At 38.4% G+C, this 14,589-nt stretch overlaps 1 protein-coding gene across 3 annotated transcripts in view; it reads right to left on the bottom strand.

The window, feature by feature from the left end:
- The window catches only part of PLEKHH2 (pleckstrin homology, MyTH4 and FERM domain containing H2), a 130,924-nt gene that overhangs the window by 95,570 nt on the left and 20,765 nt on the right, over positions 1 to 14,589 (bottom strand). The window contains exon 1 of one of the 3 annotated variants that reach the window (XM_038006870.2): positions 11,858 to 11,965. The exons of the other annotated variants lie outside the window; for them this stretch is intronic. The gene's annotated coding sequence lies outside the window, so the exon portion shown is untranslated. Of the gene's footprint in view, positions 1 to 11,857; positions 11,966 to 14,589 lie in introns of those variants that run through there. 3 annotated transcript variants of the gene reach the window in all.

Here is a 14,589-nt window from a genome sequence, read left to right as displayed (position 1 = left end):
GCCCAACCCCATGGCAGCATTTTAAAAGGCAGTTTATTGCAGGGATCTAGATTCTGGAAAAGGTTTCAAATATTTGGATATGTAAATAATACCGTGCAAGTGCATTCTCAGTACCTCATTTAATTTCTGTGAAAATATTTCAAATGTTGAATGAGCAAGTATTGTGGTTTCAAAGCATTTTGTTGAATTACTTGTTTAGACTATGGCACTATATAGAAGCAACTGGACAAGTATTATGTCTTTTGGATGTCTCTAGAATATTCCCTAAACCAAAAACCAACTAGCAAACACATGCCAATACCACATTCTTCCACTATTGGCAATATGCTGACAATTGTCACTTCTACAATATAACTATATTCTATTTTCAGGGAAATTTGGTTTTTCTGGAGCCTTAGCCTGGATTTTGAATATTGTCAGGACTGCCAGGAGAAACAGAAGAATGCACAAAATTTTGCTAGTGAAAAAAATAGTTTTCTTAAGAGGACTATGCAAATATCTTGTCTGATTTCTCCTTCTCAAATGTTTAGTTTCTAGTGATAACAGGAAGGACAAAAGTCAGCTTGCTTCACTGTTACATAACTAATACAGGTCTTTCTACATAGTAGGTATTTAATATATTACAAATTATTGATGAAATGACAAAGCTCTCTGTCATGCCACGCATATATTAAGTACAGTATCATTATTTTTACCACTGCCAAATAACTTTTTTTCCGCTCCTATGGCACTGACTTCCTATCTTGTACTATCTTCCCAACTACATTGTAAGTTGCTTGAAGGCGGAATCAGGCTCAAAAGTTACTTGCTTTCTTAATGAAAAGGAGGTAATCCTTGAAATATTAATATAGGGAAAATTGGAAAGAATACTGAAATTAAAGGCAAGACCAAAATTGGGACCCAGATTCCAATACTTACTAGCTATGTGATGATGGGTACATTATTTAACTTATCTGAGTCTCTGCTCCCTACCTGTAAAATGATACAACACTTATTTCACAGCATTTATGTGAAGATTAAACAGAAAAGCATCCAACATAGTATCTAATACTTAATAGGTGTACAATGAATATTTACATAGAAATTTTTAAAGCAGCCTATTTCTACCATATATATGTGTTATTTTTATGAATAATTTTAAGTTAGGAAACTCTACTATTTACCAATAGTTTGCCACTGGACTCTAAAATTCTTGTGTATAAAATGTGGATAATATAACCTGTTCTAACTACTTTACAGGATGCTGTAGGGATAAAAATAAGAAAATATATTCAAGCAATGTGAAAAGCTGGTGGTATCTCATTTATTTAAAAATATTATGGTAGCAGTTGTAGTGTTATAACTTGAATGATAAAACTAAAAGTCACAAATGTCCAAAAACAGGATTATGTAAATATATAAATAATGGTACATCCCTACGGTTAGATACCATACAGTCATTACAAATTTACATGCATGGAGAAATGATATATTTGGGACTAGTCTCAATATAACACAGGAGGAAAGAAGTAGGTCAGGGTGCAGATGAAACAGGATTGGCCCTGAGTTGACAACCATGAAAGCTGGGTGATGTGTACATGAGGGTCCATTATAACATTCTGCTTACTGTTGTATGTTTGAAAATCTCTCTAATAAAAAGTTTTAAATATATATGAAAAAATGTAAATGACATTTTAAAAAATATAAATTATATAGAGAATGATATTATACATAAATGATATACTGAGGAAAAAGGGACTGCAAAGCAGTAATGAATGTTGCAATCAAATTTTTGTTAAAAAGTTATGTGTGCCTGTTTTTATGGAATTACATAAGCCAAGGACAAGGAGTTGTGTAAGTGACAGGGTTATGGATAAAGTAGTTTGTATCATACGTGATGAGGCACCACAGGGAGTCTTATGGAGCTGAAAAAAGTAAGAGAATAATGGCAGGGAGGAAAAAAAAAGGGTGTTAGAACCTTGCATTAGAAATAGTAGCCAATTGTCGGGGGCGGAGCAAGATGGCCGAATAGGAACAGCTCCAGTCTCCAACTCCCAGCGCGAGCAACACAGAAGACCGGCGATTTCTGCATTTTCAACTGAGCCTCTGCTGCTGATACCCAGGCAAACAGGGTCTGGAGTGGACCTCAAGCAATCTCCTACAGCTACAACCTACAGCTGAGGATCCTGACTGTTAGAAGGAAAGCTATCAAACAGGAAGGACACCTACACCAAAACCCCATCAGTACATCACCATCATCAAAGACCAAAGGCAGATAAAACCACAAAGATGGGGAAAAAGCAGGGCAGAAAAGCTGGAAATTCAAAAAATAAGAGCGCATCTCCCCCGGCAAAGGAGCGCAGCTCATCGCCAGCAACGGATCAAAGCTGGACGGAGAATGACTTCGACGAGATGAGAGAAGAAGGCTTCAGTCCATCAAATTTCTCAGAGCTAAAGGAGGAATTACGTACCCAGTGCAAAGAAACTAAAAATCTTGAAAAAAAAGTGGAAGAATTGATGGCTAGAGTAATTAATGCAGAGAAGCTCACAAACGAAATGAAAGAGACGAAAACCATGGCACGAGAAATACGTGACAAATGCACAAGCTTCAGTAACCGTCTCGATCAACTGGAAGAAAGAATGTCAGCGATGGAGGATCAAATGAATGAAATGAAGCGAGAAGAGAAACCAAAAGAAAAAAGAAGAAAAAGAAATGAACAAAGCCTGCAAGAAGTATGGGATTATGTAAAAAGACCAAATCTACGTCTGATTGGGGTGCCTGAAAGTGAGGGGGAAAATGGAACCAAGTTGGAAAACACTCTTCAGGATATCATCCAGGAGAACTTCCCCAACCTAGTAGGGCAGGCCAACATTCAAATCCAGGAAATACAGAGAACGCCACAAAGATACTCCTCGAGAAGAGCAACTCCAAGACACATAATTGCCAGATTCACCAAAGTTGAAATGAAGGAAAAAATCTTAAGGGCAGCCAGAGAGAAAGGTCAGGTTACCCACAAAGGGAAGCCCATCAGACTAATAGCAGATCTCTCGGCAGAAACTCTTCAAGCCAGAAGAGAGTGGGGGCCAATATTCAACATTCTTAAAGAAAAGAATTTTAAACCCAGAATTTTATATCCAGCCAAACTAAGTTTCATAAGTGAAGGAGAAATAAAATCCTTTACAGATAAGCAAATGCTTAGAGATTTTGTCACCACTAGGCCTGCCTTACAAGAGACCCTGAAGGAAGCACTAAACATGGAAAGGAACAACCGGTACCAGCCATTGCAAAAACATGCCAAAATGTAAAGACCATCAAGGCTAGGAAGAAACTGCATCAACTAACGAGCAAAATAACCAGTTAATATCATAATGGCAGGATCAAGTTCACACATAACAATCTTAACCTTAAATGTAAATGGACTAAATGCTCCAATTAAAAGACACAGACTGGCAAACTGGATAAAGAGTCAAGACCCATCAGTCTGCTGTATTCAGGAGACCCATCTCACACGCAGAGACATACATAGGCTCAAAATAAAGGGATGGAGGAAGATTTACCAAGCAAATGGAGAACACAAAAAAGTGGGGGTTGCAATACTAGTCTCTGATAAAACAGACTTTAAACCATCAAAGATCAAAAGAGACAAAGAAGGCCATTACATAATGGTAAAGGGATCAATTCAACAGGAAGAGCTAACTATCCTAAATATATATGCACCCAATACAGGAGCACCCAGATTCATAAAGCAAGTCCTTAGAGACTTACAAAGAGACTTAGACTCCCATACAATAATAATGGGAGACTTCAACACTCCACTGTCAACATTAGACAGATCAACGAGACAGAAAGTTAACAAGGATATCCAGGAATTGAACTCATCTCTGCAGCAAGCAGACCTAATAGACATCTATAGAACTCTCCACCCCAAATCAACAGAATATACATTCTTCTCAGCACCACATCGTACTTACTCCAAAATTGACCACGTAATCGGAAGTAAAGCACTCCTCAGCAAATGTGCAAGAACAGAAATTATAACAAACTGTCTCTCAGACCACAGTGCAATCAAATTAGAACTCAGGACTAAGAAACTCAATCAAAACCGCTCAACTACATGGAAACTGAACAACCTGCTCCTGAATGACTACTGGGTACATAACGAAATGAAGGCAGAAATAAAGATGTTCTTTGAAACCAATGAGAACAAAGATACAACATACCAGAATCTCTGGGACACATTTAAAGCAGTGTGTAGAGGGAAATTTATAGCACTAAATGCCCACAAGAGAAAGCAGGAAAGATCTAAAATTGACACTCTAACATCGCAATTAAAAGAACTAGAGAAGCAAGAGCAAACACATTCGAAAGCTAGCAGAAGGCAAGAAATAACTAAGATCAGAGCAGAACTGAAGGAGATAGAGACACAAAAAACCCTCCAAAAAATCAATGAATCCAGGAGTTGGTTTTTTGAAAAGATCAACAAAATTGACAGACCACTAGCAAGACTAATAAAGAAGAAAAGAGAGAAGAATCAAATCGATGCAATTAAAAATGATAAAGGGGATATCACCACTGACCCCACAGAAATACAAACTACCATCAGAGAATACTATAAACACCTCTACGCAAATAAACTGGAAAATCTAGAAGAAATGGATAATTTCCTGGACACTTACACTCTTCCAAGACTAAACCAGGAAGAAGTTGAATCCCTGAATAGACCAATAGTAGGCTCTGAAATTGAGGCAATAATTAATAGCCTACCAACCAAAAAAAGTCCAGGACCAGATGGATTCACAGCTGAATTCTACCAGAGGTACAAGGAGGAGCTGGTACCATTCCTTCTGAAACTATTCCAATCAATAGAAAAAGAGGGAATCCTCCCTAACTCATTTTATGAGGCCAACATCATCCTGATACCAAAGCCTGGCAGAGACACAACAAAAAAAGAGAATTTTAGACCAATATCCCTGATGAACATCGATGCAAAAATCCTCAATAAAATACTGGCAAACCGGATTCAGCAGCACATCAAAAAGCTTATCCACCATGATCAAGTGGGCTTCATCCCTGGGATGCAAGGCTGGTTCAACATTCGCAAATCAATAAACATAATCCAGCATATAAACAGAACCAAAGACAAGAACCACATCATTATCTCAATAGATGCAGAAAAGGCTTTTGACAAAATTCAACAGCCCTTCATGCTAAAAACGCTCAATAAATTCGGTATTGATGGAACGTACCTCAAAATAATAAGAGCTATTTATGACAAACCCACAGCCAATATCATACTGAATGGGCAAAAACTGGAAAAATTCCCTTTGAAAACTGGCACAAGACAGGGATGCCCTCTCTCACCACTCCTATTCAACATAGTGTTGGAAGTTCTGGCTAGGGCAATCAGGCAAGAGAAAGAAATCAAGGGGATTCAGTTAGGAAAAGAAGAAGTCAAATTGTCCCTGTTTGCAGACGACATGATTGTATATTTAGAAAACCCCATTGTCTCAGCCCAAAATCTCCTTAAGCTGATCAGCAACTTCAGCAAAGTCTCAGGATACAAAATTAATGTGCAAAAATCACAAGCATTCTTATACACCAGTGACAGTCAAACAGAGAGCCAAATCAGGAATGAACTTCCATTCACAATTGCTTCAAAGAGAATAAAATACCTAGGAATCCAACTTACAAGGGATGTAAAGGACCTCTTCAAGGAGAACTACAAACCACTGCTCAGTGAAATCAAAGAGGACACAAACAAATGGAAGAACATACCATGCTCATGGATAGGAAGAATCAATATCGTGAAAATGGCCATACTGCCCAAGGTAATTTATAGATTCAATGCCATCCCCATCAAGCTACCAATGAGCTTCTTCACAGAATTGGAAAAAACTGCTTTAAAGTTCATATGGAACCAAAAAAGAGCCCGCATCTCCAAGACAATCCTAAGTCAAAAGAACAAAGCTGGAGGCATCACGCTACCTGACTTCAAACTATACTACAAGGCTACAGTAACCAAAACAGCATGGTACTGGTACCAAAACAGAGATATAGACCAATGGAACAGAACAGAGTCCTCAGAAATAATACCACACATCTACAGCCATCTGATCTTTGACAAACCTGAGAGAAACAAGAAATGGGGAAAGGATTCCCTATTTAATAAATGGTGCTGGGAAAACTGGCTAGCCATAAGTAGAAAGCTGAAACTGGATCCTTTCCTTACTCCTTATACGAAAATTAATTCAAGATGGATTAGAGACTTAAATGTTAGACCTAATACCATAAAAATCCTAGAGGAAAACCTAGGTAGTACCATTCAGGACATAGGCATGGGCAAAGACTTCATGTCTAAAACACCAAAAGCAACGGCAGCAAAAGCCAAAATTGACAAATGGGATCTCATCAAACTAAAGAGCTTCTGCACAGCAAAAGAAACTACCATCAGAGTGAGCAGGCAACCTACAGAATGGGAGAAAATTTTTGCAATCTACTCATCTGACAAAGGGCTAATATCCAGAACCTACAAAGAACTCAAACAAATTTACAAGAAAAAAACAAACAACCCCATCCAAAAGTGGGCAAAGGATATGAACAGACATTTCTCAAAAGAAGACATTCATACAGCCAACAGACACATGAAAAAATGCTCATCATCACTGGCCATCAGAGAAATGCAAATCAAAACCACAATGAGATACCATCTCACACCAGTTAGAATGGCGATCATTAAAAAGTCAGGAAACAACAGGTGCTGGAGAGGATGTGGAGAAATAGGAAAACTTTTACACTGTTGGTGGGATTGTAAACTAGTTCAACCATTATGGAAAACAGTATGGCGATTCCTCAAGGATCTAGAACTAGATGTACCATATGACCCAGCCATCCCATTACTGGGTATATACCCAAAGGATTATAAATTATGCTGCTATAAGGACACATGCACACGTATGTTTATTGCAGCACTATTCACAATAGCAAAGACTTGGAATCAACCCAAATGTCCATCAGTGACAGATTGGATTAAGAAAATGTGGCACATATACACCATGGAATACTATGCAGCCATAAAAAAGGATGAGTTTGTGTCCTTTGTAGGGACATGGATGCAGCTGGAAACCATCATTCTTAGCAAACTATCACAAGAACAGAAAACCAAACACCGCATGTTCTCACTCGTAGGTGGGAACTGAACAATGAGATCACTTGGACTCGGGAAGGGGAACATCACACACCGGGGCCTATCATGGGGAGGGGGGAGGGGGGAGGGATTGCATTGGGAGTTATACCTGATGTAAATGACGAGTTGATGGGTGCAGCACACCAACATGGCACAAGTATACATATGTAGCAAACCTGCACGTTGTGCACATGTACCCTACAACTTGAAGTTTAATAATAATAAATAAATTAAAAAAAAAAAAAAAAAGAAATAGTAGCCAATTGTCAGCAAAGGTAATTCTGCTCCCTTAGAGGGAATGAGTAGAAAATTAAGAGGAAGATTTTCAAATAACCTGTGAAATTAGAGAGGCTATATATAAATGTCCATAGAAAAAGGGTTCAAATGCTGAAGTGGAATCTAACTAGGTGACAACTGGTGATGATGACACTGCTAATCAGGAGGTCATTAGTGACTTTTGTGATTCCAGCTGCACTGTGGAGAAATGAGGGCATAAGCTGAAATGCAACAGTCTGAATGAATTAAAATCATTAGGAAGAGCAAATTAAACCTAAAGCCAACAGAAATTTAAAAACTAATAATAAAGATTACAGGAGAAATGAATAAAATTAAAAACATAAAAACAGAGAAAAATCAATAAAACCAAAAGCTGGTTCTTTAAAAATATCAATACAATGGATAACTCTCTAACCAGACTAATAAAGCAAAAAAGAAAACAGACACAAATTATCAATATCAGTAATGTAAAGGGAGACATCACCACAGACCCCACAGATGCTAATGAAATAACAATATTATGAACTACTTCATGCTCATAAATTGAATAAAATAGCAAAGCTCATTTAAGAAGAAATAAGTTAGCTTAATAGCCCAATGTCTATTAAATAAATCACACTTGTAGTTAAAAACTTTCCCACAAAGGAAACTCCAGGACTGGACGGTTTCACTTGTGAATTCTACCCAAAAATGTATGGAAGAATGAATAGAAACTCAACAAAAACTCTTCCAGAACATAAGAGAAGGGAATGCTTCCTAACACATTTTATAAGGCCAGTATTGCCAAAACCAGAAAAAGATTAGACTAATCTCCTTGTGAATACAGATGCAAAAATCTTTAACAAAATATCAGCAAATCCAATCTAAACATACACAATAAAGATAATATGTCATGACTAAGTGGGGTTTATCCTAGGAATGCAAGGTTGTTTTAACATTTGAAAAATAAACCAATGTAGTTCATCATGTCAAGAGGCTAGAAAAGAAATATCATTTCAATAGACGAAGAAAAATCATCTGACAAAATTCAACATCCATTCACAATAAAAATCTCTTAACAAACTAAAAATATAAGGAATTTCTGATACCTAATAAAAGGTATCTACAAAAAACCCTATAACTAACATCATACTTAATGGGAAAGACTGAATGCTTTCTCCCACAAGAATGTTATTTTACCACTTTTACTTAAGGTTTTACTGCAGGTGCTAGCCAATGTAATAGCCAAGAAAGAAACATAAAAAGCATATATACTGGAATGGAAGAAATAATTCAATATTTATTCACAGATGACATGACTATCTACACATAAAGTCCCAAAGAGTCTACAAAAGAACTAATAAATGAGTTTATTAAGGTCATAGGATACAAGGTCAATATACAAAAATCTGCTGTATTTCTATATAAGAGCCATAAACGGCCAGGCGTGGTGGCTCACGCCTATAATCCCAGCACTTTGGGAGGCCGAGGTGGGTGGATCACGTAAGGTCAGTTCTAGACCAGTCTGGCCAACATGGTAAAACCCTGTCTCTACTGAAAATACAAAAATTAGCTGGGCATGGTGGCAGATGCCTATAACCCCAGCTACTCGGGGGCAGAGGCAGGAGAATCGCTTGAACCCGGGAGGCAGAAGTTGCAGTGAGCCAAGATCGTGCCATTGCACTCCAGCCTGGGGATCAAGAGCGACATTTCGTCTCAAAAAAAAAAAAAAAAAAAAAAAAGGTTAAAAAAAAATAAGAGCAATAAACAGTTGAAATTAGAATTTAAACAACAGTAGCATTTACAAAAGTATCAAAACCATAAAATACTTAGGTACGAATGTAACAAAATAAGCACAATATTTGTATGCTGAAAACCACAATATACTGATTAGGAAAATTAAAGAAGAGCTAAAATAAATGGAGAGTTAAACTATGAGTCAGAAGACTCGATGTTATTGTCAGTTCTCTTCCAATTGACCTATAGATTCCACCCAGTCTTAATCAAAATCCTAGCAGGCCTTTCTGCACAAATTAAGAAGAAAAATCTGAAATTGGCATAGAAATGCACAGGACCTAGAATAGCCTAAACAACTTAGAAAAAAAAAATAGAATATTTATAATACCTGACATCAAGACTTATAAAATTGCAATAGTAGTCAAAAGAATGATATTTGGGTAAAAACAGACATATTAGATGAATAGAACAAAATAGGGTTCAGAAACATACTTTAAAATATGCAATTTTTTTCCAATTTTTATTGGTTTACTCTATCTTCATTGTCAGATCATATAGCCATCACATACTACAATCTCCCTAGTTACTCTGGTTGTCTGAACCTCATTCTCTAAATTTCTTAGGGAGAACTCCTAGGAACAATATTTTCTGAGTTCTTTAACTGCTAATAGCTGCTTCCTATGCCCTTTATAGTTGAAAGCCAGTTCTGCTTAACACAAAATCCTTGGATCATATGTGCTTTCCTTGATATCTGAAACATGGTATTCCATGTTCTCCTGGCATAAAGCATTACTATCAGTGTAATAACATAATTTTATTCTCCTAATGATATAAAGGTCACGTTTTTGTTTTTGCCTAAATCTCTAAAGAATGTTTTCTTTTTCTTTAACATCCAGTATTCTGATGAAAAATATGCCTTGAAGTAGGTCATTCTAGGTTAATGTTCTCAGCCACATGATCCCCTATTTCAATATGCGACATTTTGCTTTTTTAAGTTTCTACAAACTTTTCTTAAATTATACTGTTTGCATTTGTTTCATTCCCTTGTTCTGATTTTTTTTCTTCAGGGGCTTCTTTTATCTGTATATTGTATCTTCTTTGCTTATCTTCAATACTAGTCATTGTTTCAAATCCTTTTTACCTTTCCCCATTTTGATGTTTAAAAGTTTCTGGGAGACTGAGACATGAGAATCACTCAAACCCAGGAGGTGGAGGTTGCAGTGAGCTGAGATCACACCACTGCACTCTAGCCTGGGCAACAGAGTGAGACTCCGTCTCAAAAAAAAAAAAAAAAAAAAGGTTTCTTCCTTTTCACCTTGATTTCTCATTAAAGCATTGTGTTGAGTTTATCAATTCTTCTGCTGACCCAGAAGTTCTACTTAAGAGAAATAAAGAATACAGCTAAATAATAGAGGCCATTCACTAAAAACTATACACCTTATGTCATACTGTATGATGCTCTAAAATAGGCAAAATTAAAGGTCCAGAAACTATATCAGTGATTGCCAGGGCTTAGAGTTTGAGAAGAAGACAGACTATTAAGACATAGGAGGGAAATTTCTGAGGTGATGGAAACAGTTTGTATGTTGATTGTGATAGTGGTTACGGAATCGTGTATATTTGCCAACACTCTTTGAACTAAACACCCAAAAGGGTGACTTTTACATATGTACTCAATTAACTTGACCAAAAATTTTTTTTAAAAAGTACGTTGCAGGCCAGGCACAGTGGCTCACACCTGTAATCCCAGCACTTTGGGAGGCCAAGGTGGGTGGATCACTTGAGGTCAGGAGTTCGAGACCAGCCTGGCCAACAGGGTAAAACACTGTCTCTACTAAAAATACAAAAATTACCTGAGTGTGGTGGTGCATGCCTGTAGTCCCAGCTACTTGGGAGGCTGAAGCAGAAGAATCACTTGAACCTGGGAGGCAGAGGTTGCCAGTGAGCCCAGATCATGCCACTGCACTCCAATGCAGTGAGACTCTGTCTCAAAAAAACAAAAACAAAAAAAGTACCTTGCAACCCCAAATTCCAAAACATACAAAGAAAACTAAGAAATACAGATAACAGTATCGATGGTCAAAAGACCAATTTAGTCTGGTAAAATAAAAATGATAACACCATGTGAAAGACTTTAGATTTCTTATGTTTAGGATTGTCAAAGAGATGAAATGAGAATGACATCTATTTTTTAAAAGACAAGAATTGTAAAAAAGAAGAAAAACAGCTGGGAGGTGTTAAACAAGAACAAGCAGGCAGGAAAATAAACCAGTTTAAAGTCTTGGCCAGGCTTGGTGGCTCACACCTGTAATCCCAACATTTTGGAAGGCTGAAGCAGGCGGATGACTTGAGCCCAGGAGTTCGAGACCAGCCTGGGCAACATGGAAAAAATATCACTTCTACCAAAAAAAAAAAAAAACAAAAAAACAAAAATTAGCCAGGCATGGTGTCATGCACCTGTATTCCCAGCTACTCAGGAGACTAAGGTGGGAGGATTGCTTCAGCCCAGGAGGTCAAGGCTGCAGTGAGATGAGATCAAGTCACTGCACTGAGGCCCAGACAACAGAGTGACACTCTGTTTCAAAAAAAAAAGAAAAAGAAAAAAAAGTCTTAAAAATTTAGAAATACACAGTCACTGAAAGAGAAAAAACTCAATAGATGGTTCAGTAGCCAGCTTCTAAAGGGCTCTCAACGATCCTCACCTTCTGGTAATCACACCCACGTGTCGTTTCTTCCTTCACAACATAGGGCTGACCTTTGCAACCAACAGGATATTGTGGAAATGATGAAGTATGACTTCTGAGGGTAGGTCATAAAACACACTGCATCTTCCACCTTGCATTCTCTTGGATGACTTCCTCTTGGGGAAGCCAGTCACCATGTTGTGAGAACCCTCAAGCAGTCCTGTGGAGACATCCATACACTTAGGGACTGAGGCTTCCTACCAACAGCCAATACCAATTTGCCAACAACCACTTTGGTGAACCACTGAAAATGAACCCTCCAGCTCCAGTCAAGCCTTCAGATTACTACATCCCAGACCAACATTTTGACTGCAACCTCATTGAAGACATAAGCTAAGTTGCTCCCAAATTTCTAATCCGTAGAAACTGTGGAAGATAATAAATGTTTACAGTTGTTTTAAGCCACGAAATTTTGGGGTTGTTAATACAGCAATAGATAATACAGATGAAGTAAACTCTACTCTGAACCCAGTAGAAGAGAGAGCTCATAACATGAAAAATTGTACAAAGAATTCACATATCATTTAATACGTATGAGCGTGAAAAATATAAATTACCAAATTTAAGAGATACTCAGAGACTTCAAAGTAATGGGAAGAAGCAGAAGAAAAAAAGTGAACAACTAGGAATAGCACAATTATGCTGAAAGATAAAAGTACACTCCCTGTACAATGCAGAATAATTGCCTAAGGTCTGTATGTTTTATTTTAAAAAATAAAATGAAAGCTCAAGATAATAATACAAAGGAAGATGAAGAAATATTCAATGGATAGTCGAATAATGTGAAGATCACTGTTCAGAAGACAGAAAATGATATTGTATTAACTTTAGCTTCTGCAAGGACAATTTATATTATATATGTATGTGTTATAATTTAAAGTGTAGGCACAATTGTAGACATGGAAGAAGGAGGGCAAAACTTAGTGTTTACCCTTAAAATTTTAAGACACACCTGTAATATAAATTATTATCTGCCCCACCCTACACCAGTCTGCCCAGTGTCTATCAATGCTGCAGATACTGGGAATACATTTAGAGATCATCTTCTGCAGAGGTAGGTCCACCCTCTTGAAGTACAGACAGACCTGAAAGGTGCACTACATGTGAAACTTGAAAACAATTCAATTTCTCAATAGACAGAAACAAGTTTATGTTAGACAACCAGAAGGTGGTCCAGTAACTCCTATCCCACGTGCTGTTTTTCCATGGGATGTCCTCCATCAAGAGATAGAGGATATTTCCCCTTCCCTTAACACTGGGCCACACTGTGACGGGCTTTGGTTGTTAGAGTGCTTTGTACCTTTTGAGACTGGGCCTGAAGAGATTTGCAGCTTCCACTTGCTCTTTCTTGGAGCCCTCAATCACCATGGAAAAAGATCTGGCTGCCTTGGGATCGGTTTAGCAGGGTGGCTAGGATAGTTTCCAGTTGTTTCACCATTCCCAGCTGAGGCGTCAGATATGTGAGTGAAATCAAGGTGTGGCGGCATGCGCCTGTGATCCCAACTTCTTGGAAACACCTGTAATCCTAACTACTTGGAAGGCCGAGACGGGAGGCCAGGAGACCTAGATATCCAAGTGAAATCATCTTGGATATCCAGACCCAGCTGTCCCAGTACCCGCAGTGAGTCCACCCTCCAGCTGATTTGCCAACTGAATGCAGTCACATGAGTGATCCCATTCCACGCCAAACAGAGTAAAAGAACCACCAACAGAATCACGAACAAATAAAATGATTGTTAATTGAAGCCACTAAGGATTTTTTGTTCTGTTTTTTTTTGTTTGTTTGTTTGTTTTTGACATGGAGTTTCCCTCTTGTTGCTCAGGATAGAGTGCAGTGGTATGATCTCGGCTCACTGCAACCTCTGCCTCCTGGGCTCAAGCGATTCTTCTGCCTCAGCCTCCCAAGTAGCTGGGGTTACAGGTACTTGCCACCATGCCTGGCTAATTCTTCGTATTTTTAGTAGAGACGGGGTTTCACCATGTTGACCAGGCTGGTCTCAAACTCCTGACCTCAGGTGATCCACCCACATCAGCCTCCTGAAGTGCTGGGATTATGGGCGTGAGCTACCGCACCCAGCCCACTACGGTTTTCTTTAATGGACAAAAATTGTATATATTTATTGTGTACAACACGATGTTTTTAAATATGTATACATCGTGGAATGGCTAAATCAATAAAGCTGCTAAGTTTTGAAGTAGTTTTTTATGCAGCAATAGATAACCCCAAGGTTACCCTGTTATGTGTCGACCTGTAAAGATAATCCTCTGACTATTCCTGTGATCATCTATCTGGTCATCATTCCATTGGAAGCCACTCTCATTTTGACATGCAGCTTCTAGGAATATCTTCTCTTAGCTCTCAGTCCTTGGATGTGAAATGGAGAAATTCAGTGTCTCAGCTTCAAGAAGTATACTCAAGAAGTATACTCACAAAAAGTACAGAGCAGCCGGGCGCAGTGGCTCACGCCTATAATCCTAGCACTTTGGAAGGCCGAGGCGGGAGGATCACGAGATCAGGAGATCGATACCATCCTGGCTAACACGGTGAAATCCCGTCTCTACTGAAAAACTACAAAAAATTCGCCGGGCATGGTGGCGGGCGCCTGTAGTTCCAGCTACTCGCGAGGCTGAGGCAGGAGAATGGCCCTGGGAGGTGGAGCTTTCAGTGAACGGAGATCGTGCCGCTGCGC

The sequence above is a fragment of the Chlorocebus sabaeus genome, chromosome 14, assembly GCF_047675955.1.
Source record: "Chlorocebus sabaeus isolate Y175 chromosome 14, mChlSab1.0.hap1, whole genome shotgun sequence".
NCBI lineage: Eukaryota > Metazoa > Chordata > Mammalia > Primates > Cercopithecidae > Chlorocebus > Chlorocebus sabaeus.
The sequence above is the reverse complement of the archived record's forward strand: the minus strand, read 5'-3'. Positions and strand labels throughout refer to the sequence as shown.